The sequence below is a fragment of the Poecile atricapillus genome, chromosome 9 (genome assembly GCF_030490865.1).
Source record: "Poecile atricapillus isolate bPoeAtr1 chromosome 9, bPoeAtr1.hap1, whole genome shotgun sequence".
Taxonomy (NCBI): Eukaryota; Metazoa; Chordata; class Aves; order Passeriformes; family Paridae; genus Poecile; species Poecile atricapillus.
The window spans coordinates 18,609,645-18,625,584 of record NC_081257.1 but is presented as its reverse complement, the minus strand read 5'-3'; positions in this window follow the sequence as shown (position 1 = coordinate 18,625,584).

The window sequence follows — 15,940 nt, the reverse complement described above, 5'->3', positions numbered from 1 at the left end:
GACTGGATGGTTGATTGGAGGAGCAGGGCTGTGGGCTGCACTGCCCTGTCTGCAGGTCTCAGAGGTCATTCAAGAGGTGGAGGTCTCCAGAGGTTGGGGGATCTTTCCCTGAAGGGCTGAGCCTGTGACAGAAGCCACCCTGCTGCTTGGAGGTTGATGCTCTGGGCAGGGCTGATGGCTGTACCTGAGCAGCCCCAGGGAAAGGGATGTCCTCCTTGAGCTGAGGCATCTCTCCATCACCCACCAGCCACTCTCTCTGCCAGCCAAGGAAGTCACCTGCATCCAGAACTGTGCCCTTGCCAGTTCCATCTGGCTCAGGGACCCCGCTCTGACACAGCAGCCTCAGACCAACCCAACCTCACAGATACTTTCCCACGTCCTGCACCCAACTGGTGCCCTTGGCACATATTTTCAGAAGCAGGTGTCTGTCTGGGGGCTCTTCAATCCACACAAAAGCTCCTTAAATTGCCTGATTTCCTGAGCCCCTGCCCACTCAGCAAACTTCTCCAGTCCCCAGAGAGGCATCAATCATGGGCAGCGAGCATCCACAGCAGAGCGAGACCCCGCGGCTGCATTCCGTCCCTCAGGAAAGCCCCAGATTGTTTATTTGCCTGGTGTGGGCTGCAGCTGCCCCACACAGAGCCATTTTCTGCCCCCCTGCTCATGTGGGGAGCAGCTGCAGCCTTGTCCCTGGCCGGGGTGAAGGCCGGCAGGAGCGGACAGACAGCAGTGAGCAGAGCGTGGTTGCAGGACCCCAGGGGAACAGGGGGAGGTTTCTCTTGCCCTATCCCACCCTGCAGGAATCTGGGGTCACATCGTTCCCACCGGGAGAGGACTGCACAGCTGTCCTCCCATGGGGCTTCCCTGGTCCCAAAAACCTGACTTGCTGCAGCAGAACTTCAAAGGGCTTCACTCCTCTCGAGGAACAGAAGATCTGGGAGCCAGCAATCCCAGGCTCTGAGTCTTCATTAAAAGTCCCTGAAAGATGGAGGGAAATCCAGATGCATGGGAACAGGGATGGGTGAAGGCCTTTGGTGTTTACTGAGCTCAGCTCCCTCCTCCCTGCTGCATCACCTGGTGCCTGGAGGTTTGGTCGGTGCAGAGCTCCTGGCACAGCACCGGGGGCTCGGGGAGAGCCGCGGGCCAGGCACAGGTGGGCAGCACAGGTGGGGCTGGGGGGTGCCAGCAGGGCAGGGAGCCATTGCCACTATCACTCTGCAATCAAACCCTCCTCTGTGAAACGCCTGGGCTCCAGCAGGCTGGCACCCTCCTATGGAAAAATGTGCCTGGAAGCTCTCCAGCCACCCCTGCTGCAAGGATAACCCTGCTGCCAGCCAGGTACCCTGGGATCGTTTCTTCCTCCCCCCCTGTGGAAGGACATTTCAGATCCCATCCTCTCCCTGCCTCGCCTTTCAGTGCCTGCCATTTCTCAAAAGAAATTCCTGCGCAGCCAGAAGATTTTACCACTTTGTTCTCAGAGTATCATAATATTTTCTTTTTTAATTAAATCGCATTCCCCATCTGCCTTGCGTACATGTTTTGAGTAGTCTACTTTTGCCAAACATAAGGTCAACATCCCTGCTACTAACTTTCAATAAAAGCTCACTAGTGCTAGAACTCTGTTTCATCTGAACCCGATGTCTGCTCACAATTTTGACCGCACCCAGACTAGGGCTATGTGACTTCACTGCCCCGGATTCCCATCAAGAGCCTTTTAACATGAGTACACTCATTTAGCAGCAGGCATTGTCTTGCTTTCTTCATTAGCAAACTGAAAACTCACAAGAATGATTTACAATATTTCTGTAACAATGATGAACTTGTGGAGAAGAGTGGCCGTGTTTGATTTGAGCTGCAGGCAAATTAGCAGAGATGTCCTGGTTCTTAGTTTTAAAGCTCAAAAATGGACTGAACTCAAGGGAATTCAAGAGAAAAAAAGCTAAAGCAAGGGCATTAATAAGGGAGGCTGAAGGGGAGAGAGCCAGGAAAAGCAAATCCCAACCTGCTGCATACAGTCTAAAAAAAATAAAGTCACAAAAATATAGGTATAGCAGGGTTTCTCTGATAGATGAACTAAAATGAAAAAATAGCCTCACACAACTACTACAGTTTTTTTTTTTTTGCCAGAGTTTCCAAACTTTTCCAAGGGAGGTTGCAACCTCAAACTCTCTCATTTGACAGAACAGAAGCACAAAGATTAATAATTCATAGCAGCTTCCATCTATATCCTGCAGTATGGAAAGGAGAGAAAGGAGCACAGACCGGACCATGCATTACCCAAGTCCAGAAGCTCTATTGAATTCACAGGAGAAGGACTTTGGACATGAGCTCACTCATTCACGTGTTATTGGGAAGCACAGTGCTTTCCCTCCCCGTGCTGAAGCTGAAGTCTGCACTCAGCAATAAATCTGGACTAAGATCTGCAAGGCCAAATCAAGATAAGCACAAAGCAGAATGCCTGCAAGTACAAACTCATCTTCTTCAAAGCATTTCAGGCCCCAGCTGCAAATTGGTTTATTCTGAGAACAAATTGTTGCTCAACTACTTGGAAGAGTCTTCACAAAACTTCAGGCAAAGTATCTTTGATCGAAAAGAACTTAATATCAGTGATAAATAATATCAGGTGAGAACACAGGAGGCCTTAACCTCCCCCAAAAGTGAGATGAGTGACATCAGACATGTTCTATCATTTGCTGCTCCAAACCAGCCAATAAGTTGCCCAAGAGCCTTCCCAGGAATATTGTACAGAATGTCCTTTTTCCCCTGTGCAACTCCTAACAACCTTCTTCCACCAAGAAGAACTCACAGTAAAAAAGGACAAATAATCCCTCTCTGTTAACAAAGAGTTGGCTGGTTTGGGAACTTTGGGTGAACTTCAAGGATGCCCAGAAATAAAAAATCTGATACCCTGTTAATATAAACTCCTGTCCTTGCCAAGGGGAGCACAAACACATCTCAAGTACCTAATGTGCTTTAAGATGTTACACAAGAACAATTCAGGTCATCTGCGAGTTCACCCTCCTTGTGCAGCTGGTGGCACTCTGGATTCAGCATCAGAAGCACCAAGGGGTTCATGCACTCTCCACCTGCACAGTTATGATTCTGCTTGGATAGGAGGAAAGGGGGAGACCAAGTCTCTTCTCTATTGTCCCGCTTGCTGTTGTCCACTGGCATCATTTGAACACGTGTGGGGCTGTAGAGGCAGATGGCATGATACTCTCACCGATTATAGCTTTATCTTTCCTTTTGTTTTCTCCTACAGACTGAGAATTGCAAGAAGAGCATTTTACCTCCAATGTGTTCTGGTTTTTAAGGTGAACAAACAAATGTCAAACTTGTTCCTGAAAACCAGCCATCTCTTTCTTTCTCTTCTACTCCATGTGGGGAAGAGTGCACTAGAAGGAGGGACAGAAAATGTGGGAGAAGAAGGTAGCAGTGAAGGAGGACCAGGAGAAACAGCATGAGAAGGCAAGAAAATAAATAGAAACAAAAGAGGTAAACCAACCCTGATTTAATCATTCAGCTCAGCAGGGTCACAGATAACATGAGCAACAAGCCCAGCAACCTCAAGGAAATATTGTCCAGGTCATGTTAAGACAAGATACTTTCCCCTGGAGCCCATCATAATTTGGGTTTGCCACGATGTTGGGTTGGTCAGAGGAGGTGCTGCTGCTTGGGAGGTGTCTCAGTGGTACCTGTCCCCCACAGAATGGAGCACAGAGCAGATACCTGTGTTGGCAGGGAGTCAGTGAGCTCAGGTACCCCTCAGGTGCCCTCAGATCCTGCACCAGGACTATGTGCACACAGCTCGACACCTGGGCTTGGCCCAGTGACCAGGGCTGTGCAGCAGGGACCCACCTTGCAGCAAACGTGCAAGATAAGCCAGGCAGAACTGCAGCAGAATGAGGAGCCCCAGATCTTTAGGGATCAGGCTATGGGAGCTCTCTGGAGCAGCAGAGCATCATCTCCCTGAAATTACTTTGTTGTTTCTCAGAGAAATGACAGACAGCGGAGCTGCATGGTCCACAGCCTCTCTCCACTTGGTGGCCACATGAGACTGGTGACCACATCTGGGGAAGAGCATCCACCTGCACTGGATTATTCTTCTGTATGTCAACCTCATTTTGGCTCTCTTGCTCAGTGTTTGAAGTTCCTCTGCAGAATCAAATTTAGCAAGGTCCATACCTAGGCTGAAAAATAAATGTCCTGGGGGCACTTCCTCGGTCATCCTGGCTTTCATTAACCCAGCTTCTCCACTGTCCTTCTTTCACACCCTTTAAACAGCACCAAAGGGAGCTGGCAATACGTTTTCCTTTGCCCTTCTCCTTTGTGCTCCTCCTTGATGAATGGCTAAAGCAGATGCACAGTTGCCTTTGAAGGCTCTGGCCCATGAGCATGTTGAATCAATGATGGATTGGACCAAATGAATCACAGTGTGGGAGAAAGCACAAGGCAATGATTTCTAAGTGGCCTTCACATCTTTACACTTCAGAACTTGCTTTAAAAGCCTGTTTTCTTCTTTTTATCTGGTTCCAGTTTCTGCAGTGCCTTTTGCATATGTTGAGGGAGGTAGGGGGGAAGGAGGGGAACCTTTACATATAAACAGAAGAATCCACTTCTCCGTTAGACAATAATGAAGCATTGTCATTTAGGGAGTTCAAATAGCTGGGAAACCACTTCAAGGCCATGCAGAACAACTGGGTAGCATCAGAAAGAACAGCAGTTGGCAAACTGAGCAAGAGAGTTCAAAACTCCAATAAGCAAGCTCGCAAAAAACCCACAGCTGGTTCAGTAGCCTACTTCCCTTTACTGGGACACGAGAGCTGCTTCAGCAAGAAGCTTCAATGAAACTATATTTTTAGGATATGGTGAATTGCCAGGAATAACTTGATATATTACTGCTGCTGCTCGATCCCAACTGGAACCCTGTGTGCTCAGCCGAATCCCGCGTGTCCCTTCCCACAGTGAGTGGGAGGTCTCCAAAACCCATTCAGACCATCAGCTGCTTCCAGCTTGGCTGCTCTTGGGCCCTCCCTGTGACTGAGGACACAACTGTGCTCATCAGGAGGATATCCTTCCCCCCACAGGTTCACCAGGGTGGATGTAGGAAACCAAAGCCACCCATTTTGCAGTGCTGCTTGGAAGAGCGATGCCTTGGTGGGCACAGGCCTTCCTGGGCACGTCTGTGAGTTTGTGAGAAAAGGAAATTGTCTTTTTGGGCTGACAGTAGACTAGAGGGAGAACAACATGTGTGCAGACACACAAGTTTTCAGGCTCAGACATCTGAAAAAAATCCCAGCAAAAGCCATCCCCCAGGCTGGGTATTGGTTTTTATGGTTAAGCAACATGCCACACACGTTCGCCCCCAGGTCTCTCCACCCCAGGCTGCACAGGCACTTTGTGCCCAGACAGCACTGCCAGAAGGAGGACACGGGTGGCTGATCCCTGCCTGGGCAGAGGTCTTCCCACACACGAGCCTCTGTGGGATCTGCTTTATGTTACAGCTCGGGACCATGCCGCATGTGGAAATACAAGTGGAAGCTTGTTCAGACCACAGAATTTGCAAAGCCTGTTTGCTTAACCAGAGCTAAACACGAGCCAAGGACAGCTTGGTTTGAGCTCCTTTCTTCTGGATACCCCACATGAAGCACTGTGGCTCCTGCAGTAGCTGTGCCATTGCTGGGCTGGGCCCATCAGGGAGATCCAGGCTTGGCACACACAGGAGGACAAACTCAAAGCTGCCCCAAGGTCCTTCTTGGAGACCCAGTCTCAGTAGAAAGCAGGGAAAAACTGCCTGGGGCACATGAATGGTTTCTTCCTCCAGCACCCTCTTCCCAGGGCCGTCATTGCTCACTCAGTTGCATCCACACAGGAATTGTTCATCCACTCACAGCACCAGCACCACCATGCACCTCACTGCCTGCCTCCGTGCCAGCCCAGCGAGGGACAAATCCCTCTGCTCCAGAGATAATGGACTTGGATGCATAAACTCCTCTGGAAGTCTCAGGCTTGCCCCAAGCTTGCCTTGACTCCTGCTCCACAGCAAACAGCCATTGCCAGCACTTGGGTAGGGACAGATCCAGCCCAGCTTCCCAATAAATATTCAAAATCTCCAGGCCTGGCAACAGAGCTCTGGAAAGGGCCTCCTGCTCTCCACACAGGCAGTGATATTTATGAAGTGCTGTGAGGTTTGGAAGTATTATTTTATCCATGAACAATGGAAGTAGGGACGAGCTGAAACATGATTAGCTCGAGACTTTTCCAGCCTGACACCAAGTGTACAATTAAACAGTGGAAAGGGCTGAACAAGCCTGTCTGTGGCCAGGGGATGGTACTGCAGGAGGGAAATGTGTGAAATAGAGGTGGCTGGGACAAAGGGAAGTCTGTTAAAGTAAGAAAAGCCTGAATAAACAGGGTTGGTTTTTTTCCCCAATACCACTTTCAGCTTCATCCAGCCAGAGCTTAAAGATAAAAGGAAAAGGAGCTGCTGATTTTCCAGTGGGGGAAACACAGCTGGGGGCTTCAGGGCTGTGTTTATTAAGCACTGTGATCACACAACTGATCTGATGAGGACTCGAACTTGGAAGCCAAGTGCTCATGGGAGCTGAATCTTCCTTGCCTTACAGACCCCTCCCATTTTAAGAGAAGTGAAAGTTCTGCAGCTGGACACCCCCAGGAGCACAGTTTCCCCCAGGCACAGAGACCAGTGTTGGGACAAGCAGGGGATGCTGTGAGCTGCACGTCTCTGGTGAAGCCCTGTAAAACACAACATCCCTGTCCAAAGGCAGCATTTATAGCCACCCCCATCACATTTGTCACTGTTTTTCAGTGCTCTGAGATGCACAGACTGTACCCTGTGGGACACAGCCTCAGCTCAGCAATGCCCTGTGCATCTGCAGGGCTGCAGAGCACCACAGGCTTTGAAGTTTTGCTCCTCCAACAAGAACACTGTTTGGTATCGGAGCTCACATTCTTATTAGGAGGTGAGGATGATTAATTGCCTCTCCCTCCCTGCCCCTCTGAGGGGGGCTCCTCAACGTTGTCTCACTGACAGTGATTTTTCAGGACCATATGGCACTTCCCCATCCCATTAGTAACGCCCCTGCAGCCCCCCTCCACCTCACACCGAGGCTCAGCTTTCACTGGGTTGGGGAACATGAAATACCAAAACTCTGGCTGGAAACTCCAAGGTCAGAAAGAAGTTTAGGGAAATACGTTCTGTGAAGAACTAAATGTATTTTTGCTGCCATCAGTGGTGCTGGTGTCACACAGCAGAGGGTGACCAACTTCACCCAGAGGGGGGTTCCCCCTTCAAAGGGATCTCAGGTGGGTGCAGCACTGAGTCTCTGCTGTTACCTTGCACTTTCATAAAAGCAACTGAAACCCTCTCTTCCCTTTCCTCCACACTGTGGGCTTCCTCTGGGGCACATGGGGCTGTGTTTGCTCTTTCTGGGACTGGCAGCAATTGCAGGGAATGTCCCCAGATGCCCACAGTCCCAGGGAGCAGGGAACCTGCAACTTTGTGACCAGACATAGTATGGTAAGGCAGTGCCAAGGTGCACGATGCTGCAAACCTATAGCTGTATAACAGGTAAATCTGAATTAAAATGGCCTCAGGTTGTCAGGTTGTTGCTTTTTAGTTGGTTGGTTTTGTACTCCATGAAATCCACTGTTTTATGTCTGTGAGCCCCTCTAACAGTGCAGCACTGTGCTCAGACCTGCTTGGAATGGCTGCATCTCTCTGACCATGGATCTTATAAAGGGCACATGTGAGGGCAAATTCACAGCAGAAGCAATTCCCACTCCCTGCTACTCCTCAGCAGTGCCCAAGCACACCATGGGGACCTCTCCCAGCTCACTGGTGGCACAGCAAAGACCACTCTGCAGCTAGGCACCTGCAGAGAATAATGTGGGTGCTCGTGTCCCAGCAGCCTGACAAAAGCCAAATTCCCCAGAGTGCCGGCTGTGCTCACATTCAGTCACTAATCCCCAGTGCACAGCCCCCCTTGGCAGGCAGCATGGAAAATGCCAGTGCTCATAGATATGGTCTCCAAGGAGGACAGTTTCCATAACCCACAGCAAAGCAGGAGAGCCTGAGCCAGGGGCCAGGGTGGCCAGGGGCCAGCACCCACCTCCCAAGGTGGCACAGAGCTGTGACACCTGGCAAGCACTTGCCCTGCAAGGATTCGATTGCTTACCCCATCTCTGGTTGCTGTTTTCACTGGAGAAAGAGTCCAGCCAACAAAAAAAAATTTAAAAAAATAAAAACAATACAAAAGCCAAGAAGAGAACAGCTTCCAAATCACATTATTTTACTTGGTCATTGAATTCCCATCACAGAAAGCAGCTGTTTTTTTCCAGAAAGAAAAGATGGTTGTTCACCTCAGTCCCCCGTGTGGGAGCTGAACAGAGACACCGGCAGCAGCTGCCACCACCTCTGGGACTCAAAGGGGCTCAGAGACCATCCCTGCAACCCCAGCAAGGCCTGCAGGGGCTGGGGACTGCTGTGCCAACGCTGGCTAAAGGATCTGAGCTGGGATCAGCACTGGGATTTCTGCCCCACAGCCATTAGGAAGCTGCTGGGTTCCTCTTTCAGTGAACAGGGACCTGGGGTCCTTCTCCTGCCTGCCCCCAGCAGTGGGCTCTGATGCTTCAGCTCCCTCCCTGGGAAGGCTGGGAAAACCCTCCCTCAAAGACCTTCTGAGCCATGTAAGGGGAAAAAGAGAGGAAGAGGGCAAGGGGAAAGCAGATCCCCACGGATGAGCCCCTGTGCCCACAGCACATGTACCTTCCCAGCCCCACGAGCATGCCAGCAAACCTTCCTGCTGCCTAATGTATTCCATGTGGAGCCTGCACCTCCAAAACATTACTTAAAATGGGAATAAATCGTTCATGAGACCTCTGCATGACAGATACCACTTGATTGAATTGCCAAGCAAGGAACTTTTATTTTAAGGAAAAGTCTACATTTAACCTATTGTCACTCTGCAGCAGGGGGAAGCAATAAACTGTATATGTCTGCTTTCCAGCCAAGTCCAAAAGGTTTATCCACAGGCCCTTCTTAGCAAATCTCCTCCGCAAGTTCTTTTGATACCTTGTGGATTTGCTAAACATTTATAACATGAAAGTGAGAATATTATACACACTGCCCTGGCATAAATCACAGGTCTGATCCTCTGTGTACACTAGCAATGGAAAGGGGACCTGGAAGGAGAAAGAGGGTTCTAGGCTGCAAGGTGAGGAATTGGAAAGGTTTCCCTCATCCCTCCACCAGCACTAAATGCACTCCAAGGTATTGAGAGAAGCTGCTTCTCCCCCAGCCCCTCCAGTTATTCAAGTTTTACACCTGGGGAAAGAAGAATGAACAGCCCCTGCTAGACATCGGCGAGGTGAGTGTACAGGACATTTAAGAAGTGGAAAAACATCTGTTTGGTCCAGATAGAAACCAGATGGAGGCAGGGGGAGGTGGAGGATGGAGAAGCAGTCGAGAGGAAAAACAGAAACCTGGTCAGGAAGAAGGCTGCAGGAGGAGAGATGCTTCCAGGAGGAACAAGCATCACCCACCGAGACCTGCACGTCCTTCTGGGGTGGTGGGCAAACAGCAGGGCACAGCCCTTGCTCACAGGATGAGGCACAGGGGACAGTCAAAGCAGCTGATTTTGGAAACTCAGATGATGCCTGACCCCTTGGGTCACCAAAACTGGGAATGGCTAAGGAAAAGTCAGTGGGAAGAATGGTGATGTGATGTTTCCAGATGTCAGAGCCACACACCTCCCTGGAGGTCTCCAGCCCCTCAACTTTGACCTCTAAAATGCCCCAGCGGTGCCTGGACCTGAAACACTTCCTACAAGGAACATAGAAAACCCTCCAATTGCGGCAGAAAGTGTTTTTTAAAGGCTCATTTGGCACTATTCCCCAGTGCTCTTTATCCTCACATTCAGCACAGCGATCAGGCTCTTCTGCCACAGCACAGCTCACTGTGAGGCTTCCAGCATGGAGCTGGGACAGACCTAGCAGGGACACTCAGTGACAGTGGTGCCTGGCAGACAGGGTGCAGCAGGCAAAATCCCACAGGCTATGGCATACACACACTCTTGGTTGTGGTGCCTGCAGGCAGAGAACAGCGAGGAACTGCAGCAAGAGGGCTGGAAATTCCCCGGAGCTGAACCTGGATCCTGGGGAGAAACACTGCAACACCAGGGACACGTTTTCTGTGCGTGCTTTTGCAGTGCTGCCAGCCAGGTTGGAAAGATCACTAAAGCAGGACAGTGAGATGTAAAACTCACCCCTAGTCTCATAAACTGCTTCCTCCTGGTTTTGTGTCTGACTTCAGTCTCAGATTCCACTTTGGCTGGCAGAGTGAATAAAAAAAAAAAAAAAAGCAATATTTTTTTTTAAACTGTAAAAGACTTCTCCAATAGTATCAAATGATAGAACTAATGAGCAGTTTCCTCACTATATAATATTTTCCCACGGAAAAAAAAAAAAAAAAGTTTTTTCACATTGAAGATTTTTGCAGGAAATGTTTAATTTTGAGGCCATTTTGATCTATTTCTTAAATCCAGGTGAAGTGTCCCATTTCACATGAGTGCCAAAATTGAAGGTCTTTTTTATGTTGCTGTTCAAAATGTGTCTGTTCCCTACATTGCAAGTAGGAAAAGGATCAAAATGACTTTTCCCTCGTCCCCAAACAAAACCCAAGTGTTTGAACATGGTCACTATGTAATCTGAAAAACATGGATCAAAAGGTGTCTGAAATATTCCCAGTTTGGGAAAATTCTTTCCTACTCCATTTTAAAGAAATGAATTACAAATGGACCCAAGCTACCTCTTAACTTGATTAACACTGCATAAAAGGTGATCTCAGATGTCCAGAAATCATTTGCAAAGAGAGTGAGAGTAAATCAGCCCTTTTTTGACCAGGTCCTGTAGGGAATAAGTGGGGAATACAGGACAGAATAAGGGACAAGGAAGGATTGGAGGTTGTAGCAGCAAAAATAGAGAGAGAGAGAAGGAAGGGAAATGTAGAGGTTACCACCCTCCCCACCCCACCCAAAAAAAAAAAAAATCACAAAATAGTTTGGGTTAGAAGGAAGGTTTAAAGTCCATCTAGTCCAACACCTCTGCAACAAGCAAGGACATCTTCAACCAGATCTGGCTGCTCAGAGCCTTGTCCAAGCTGATCTGGAATGTTTCCAAGGACAGCACATCCACCACTTCTCTGTGCAACCTGTGCCAGTGTTTTACCACTCACTGTAAAAAAACATCAGCAGACCATGTCCATTCAACATTTACTTGCAGCCCCTGCAGCCCCTGGTGTCCCTGCAGGCAGGACAGGCAGAGAGGTGGCAATGAGGCTGGGCTTCGGGACCATGAGCTGGGCAGGTGAAATCAGAATTCTTCAATTTTTAACCTCTAACAGGAGTTCCCCCTACCCAACCACAGCAGGTCCCTACCCTTGAGTCCTTCACTGCAGACACTGTGCAGCTGGGCATTTATAGCTTTCTTACCAGAGGCACATCACTACGGTCTCATCTCTGCCCTGATGACTATTTCAACAAAACTTTTGGAAGCTCAGCTGTCCTGGAGCCCCATACATGCACAAAGCTGTTCTCCTGCCAGCTTCCTCTCCGGCCGGCTCCCAATTTGTCTGCAAACCACAAGTTTAATTGGAGCTGGCAAGTGTTTTGACTTCAAAAACGTCTGTAACACCTGGAAGACAACGCTCAGGTTTAAGGGGGAGGAAATGGGATGATATCCAAGTGCTATTGTCACGCTCTCAGCTGCCTGCACGAGAAGGAATGAGTAGCTGCAGGGTCTGGTGCATGCAGGCGATACCAGGCACGCACACAGCTCTGCCTTCCTCCAGCCCCACACTGCAGCAGGCTTCTGGGGCCACCTTAAAGCTAGGTAAAAACCCCTTCTGCAAAAACAAATAAATCAATAAAAACCAGACACACCCTATATAATGCTTGTGGAAAATTAATTGCAAGAACTAGGAAGAGATGGTGATGTGCCATTCCTGGAGCCCACAAAGCAGACAAATGATCTAGCAGAGAAGGCAGAGGATGGGAAAGAGTGCTCTGATGAGGGACATTGTGGAGGGGACTCTCAGCATGGGCTCTGTCAGCACCCTTATGGGCTGACAATCAGTCTGGATTGAATGCACCACCATGCAAATCTGCACACTCCATTATCCCAAAGATGTGACTCCCAGCTGTCCAGACTCCACTTTTATGATGCTCCCCATTAGGGTGTGCAGGGTTTTAGGAGAGGCATTCAGAAGAGCCCCATGGCTCCTTGGCTGGAGCTATGCCCTGGGCTGCCCTCCTGGTTTTTGGAAACTCTGAAAGTCTTCAGTGCCCACTGCTTGTTTGACCTGCTGCAGAAAGAGAAGGAATGGAGCCAGTTCCTGTTGGAGCTGCCCTGGTGGTGCTGGTGGACCTGTGAGTGAAGAGTAGGACCAGAACTACTTTTTATGCAAGAAACAGTTAGGGACAAGCCTTGCTGAGACTTTCAAAGACCAGGTTAGGAGGAAAGATTTATTTCCTGTGACTTTACATCAATGAAGGGTGGAGGAGATCTCTCCTCATTGTGGGTTCTGGCAAGTTCAACCAGTAATGCCTTGCTATTTGCAGTGGCCTTTCTCTAAAATGAGGAGAATTTTGAGAATTTCTCTAAAATAAGGAGCTGAAAACCCCTTCCTCTCCCACAGGTTTGAGGGTGAAAAACATTAACCCTTAGAGGAGATTTAAAACAGGATAAAACTGCTATGACACAGAAAAATCCTGCAGTGACACCAGGTCTTAGAATGTGATATAAACCTGAGAAAAGCGTAACATCAATTTGTCAGCTTCTCCCACCAAGTTTCACCTTTTATTTTTGTATATTACTTTGTTGAAAGCCCCACTTGTTTCTTGGGGTTTTTTTCAGAAGGTCAGTTTTTCTTAATTAATATCTGGATAGTGAGTAAACAAAGTTTCAAAGGGGTCAATTGGTTATTTCTGCAAGTTTTTTATTCAAACCATTTATCAAACCTTTAACAACAGCCACTAACATATGAGAAAAGTTAACAGAGAATGAATGCTAAGAAAAAAATTAAATGTTTTGCAAGGTGCTCCAGCCACAGCCCCAGAGATCAGTGTGATTTGTGTAACAGATTTTCCTGTCTCTCAGGGAACCAGTATGCTGCAAAAGGACACAGGGGGCTTCTGACACATTCTTGGTGTGAAAGCAAAGCATGCAACTAGAAATCAAGTAGCTGTTTTATTTTCATCCCATGCCTGTACATGCTTCATCCTGTCTTTTATTTTCTTGTAACACACAGATGCTTTTCAGAATCATGTTCGGTGACTTCCTTAAACCTGAGCAAATTCTTCTGAGCCAGAATTTGGAAACAATCCCATCTGGAAAATTTGAGTGATAATTAAGGTTGTGACACTGGCACAATTGCCATGTGAAGGGGTAGATAGTTCTGTTCATAAAAAAAAAAAAAAATCCCAAGAACTTTTGCAAGCAAGAGCAAGCATAACAAAAGCATGCAGTGAGTTGTCTCCCATTAACAGCACAGATCAAATGAGCCAATGCAACTTCTCCAGCTTTGCCTAAATAAACGCCTGGATCAGTCATCAAAGTAGAATTGTTTTCCACAATACACTTCCTTGAGCAACCCAGATAGCCTTTGTGCTGGCCCCCATAGTGATGTAATGGGAAAAACTCACAGGCATTCTGTCAGAGCCCTGCAGATTGCTCAAATGCTGTTTCCCAAGGCTGCAGCCTCGCAGGTGCGCACTCAGCAGCCACCGGCCCTCGCCGTGATTAATGGCTTTTTCCAACGTGCTGCCTCGAGTTAATACAGAGAGCCAACTTTTATCAAATTATGGATGATCTATGGGAGGATTCCAGTCACCTGGAGGCTGCCATGTGTAAGGAAGCTGCCCCAGCCTAGACAATCTGGGTATCTTGGAGGGGAGCCAGGCAAAGCCCGGCACTGCCTGTGGTACACACGCATCTCCTCTCTTCTTGCACTCTGCCAGAGGAAGACATTTAATGAGGCTGGTGAGGGAACACAAACCCTATGAGGAAAGGCTGAGGGAGCTGGGGTTGTTTAGCCTGGAGAAAAGGAGACTCAGAGGTGACCTTATCACCCTCTACAACCTCCTGAAAGGTGGTTGTGTCAGGTGGGGTTGGTCTCTTTCTCCAGGCAGCAACTGACAGAACAAGAGGACACAGTCTCAAGGTGTGCCAAGGGAAATATAGGCTGGATATTAGGAAAAAGAATAATAAAGTACTGGAATGGTCTGCCCGGGGAGGTGGTGGAGTCACCATCCCTGGATGTGTTTAAAAAAAGACTGGATGTGGCACTCGGTGCTGTGGTCTAGTTGAGGTGTTAGGGCATGGTTGGACTCAATGATTTTGGAGGTCTCTTCCAACCTAGCCATTTTGTTGTTGAATTCTGTTGAATTTAGGAGAACTTCTGCCCAAGCCTCAAAGCCCTCAGACAAAGAGCTAAGGGAAACCATCAGTCCTGATGGAAACAATCTGAAAATGCTCCCAAGCTGGAACCAGCAACCCCTCCTGACCACATCCAAGTGTGGGCTCTGGACAGAAGCAGAGAAGGCAAATGAAACAGTTGTTCTGCATCCCTGGAAGTTCCCATGGTCATTCACATCTTGTGGGAGATGAAGGCGTGTGCTGAGATATGGGAGTTGCTGAAGACACACTGAGCTTATGCACAAATTCCAAACATCCATCACTGGATCTGTGCACAAAATTGTCCAGCTACTGCAATGATGGTGTGGTATTGCCAGAGACTCATTCATGTGCCATGGCAGACTCTGAGAGAAGTTTGAGATATTTTCCATTTACTTGCTTCCTCTGTTTTTAATTAGTTATGGTATTGGCATAAATTGGGATCTGCGTCTACTAAGCCTTCATCTGCTCTGCCTTATTCCCACATGAAGTCATAATCCTTCATGTCATCCCAACTGGGCACTATGGGAGTGATTTAGGGTGTCTCAAACCAGAGGATAATACCTCAGGTACTGAACAAATAGAATAACTGTGGAAGAAACAAGGCCTTGTGTCACACGCTGCTGGTAAGAACACATGTGTTGGCACAGGGAGACCAGTAGAGGAATGGAGGAGAGGCTGATGCATCCACAGAAGAATCTGAAGAACAATCATGAGATTTGACACATGGCAGATGTCTAAGATATTTTGAGAGATTCTTCTCAGAGCCTCTAAGCCACAGCAGGGCCCTGCCACATATTTTGTTCTTCATATGATGATGCTGTGGCATTTGTATTGCAGTATTGAGGCACTCCTGGGTGGTACCAGCAGGATAAGAAGTGTGGTTAGTAGTTGGCTTCAAGGGCCAAACAGAAATATCAGCCTGCAGTTCAATCCCTAGCCAAGAATGAGGCACTCAAGCAAGGAAACAGATTTCTTTCCTAAACAAGGGATCAAAGTATGATGAAGCAGTGGACAAATCTTAATATCTTCCAGCCAGATGAAGCAACAAAAGACAGTTTGGTAGTAACAGCCCATAGTAATCACAGAGGCAGTAATTGAGTCCCAATAAAAGCTGTCACAAGGTATCTTGCCCCACTTCCAGTATGGATAAAGATCAAGGACACAAGTTGGGAAAAACTAGCTCTGACCTGTAAGGCAGTGCTTGCTTGCCAGATGCTTCCAAAGTCTGGCTGCTGTGGTCATTCTGCAATCATCTTCCTTTAATTGTTGTATGGGATCTGGACCTCTGAGAACAGCCCTAACTTGTGCAACCCTCAACTAAACTTGCCTTGAAAACCCTGCCAGGCAGAGACCACCCCTGCTGATGATGTCCTTCATCTGCAGAATAAAGACTGGACAGTGAGCTAGTAAATAAATATGTTTATTAATTCTATATTTAAATATGCTTATTAATTATTAATATAAA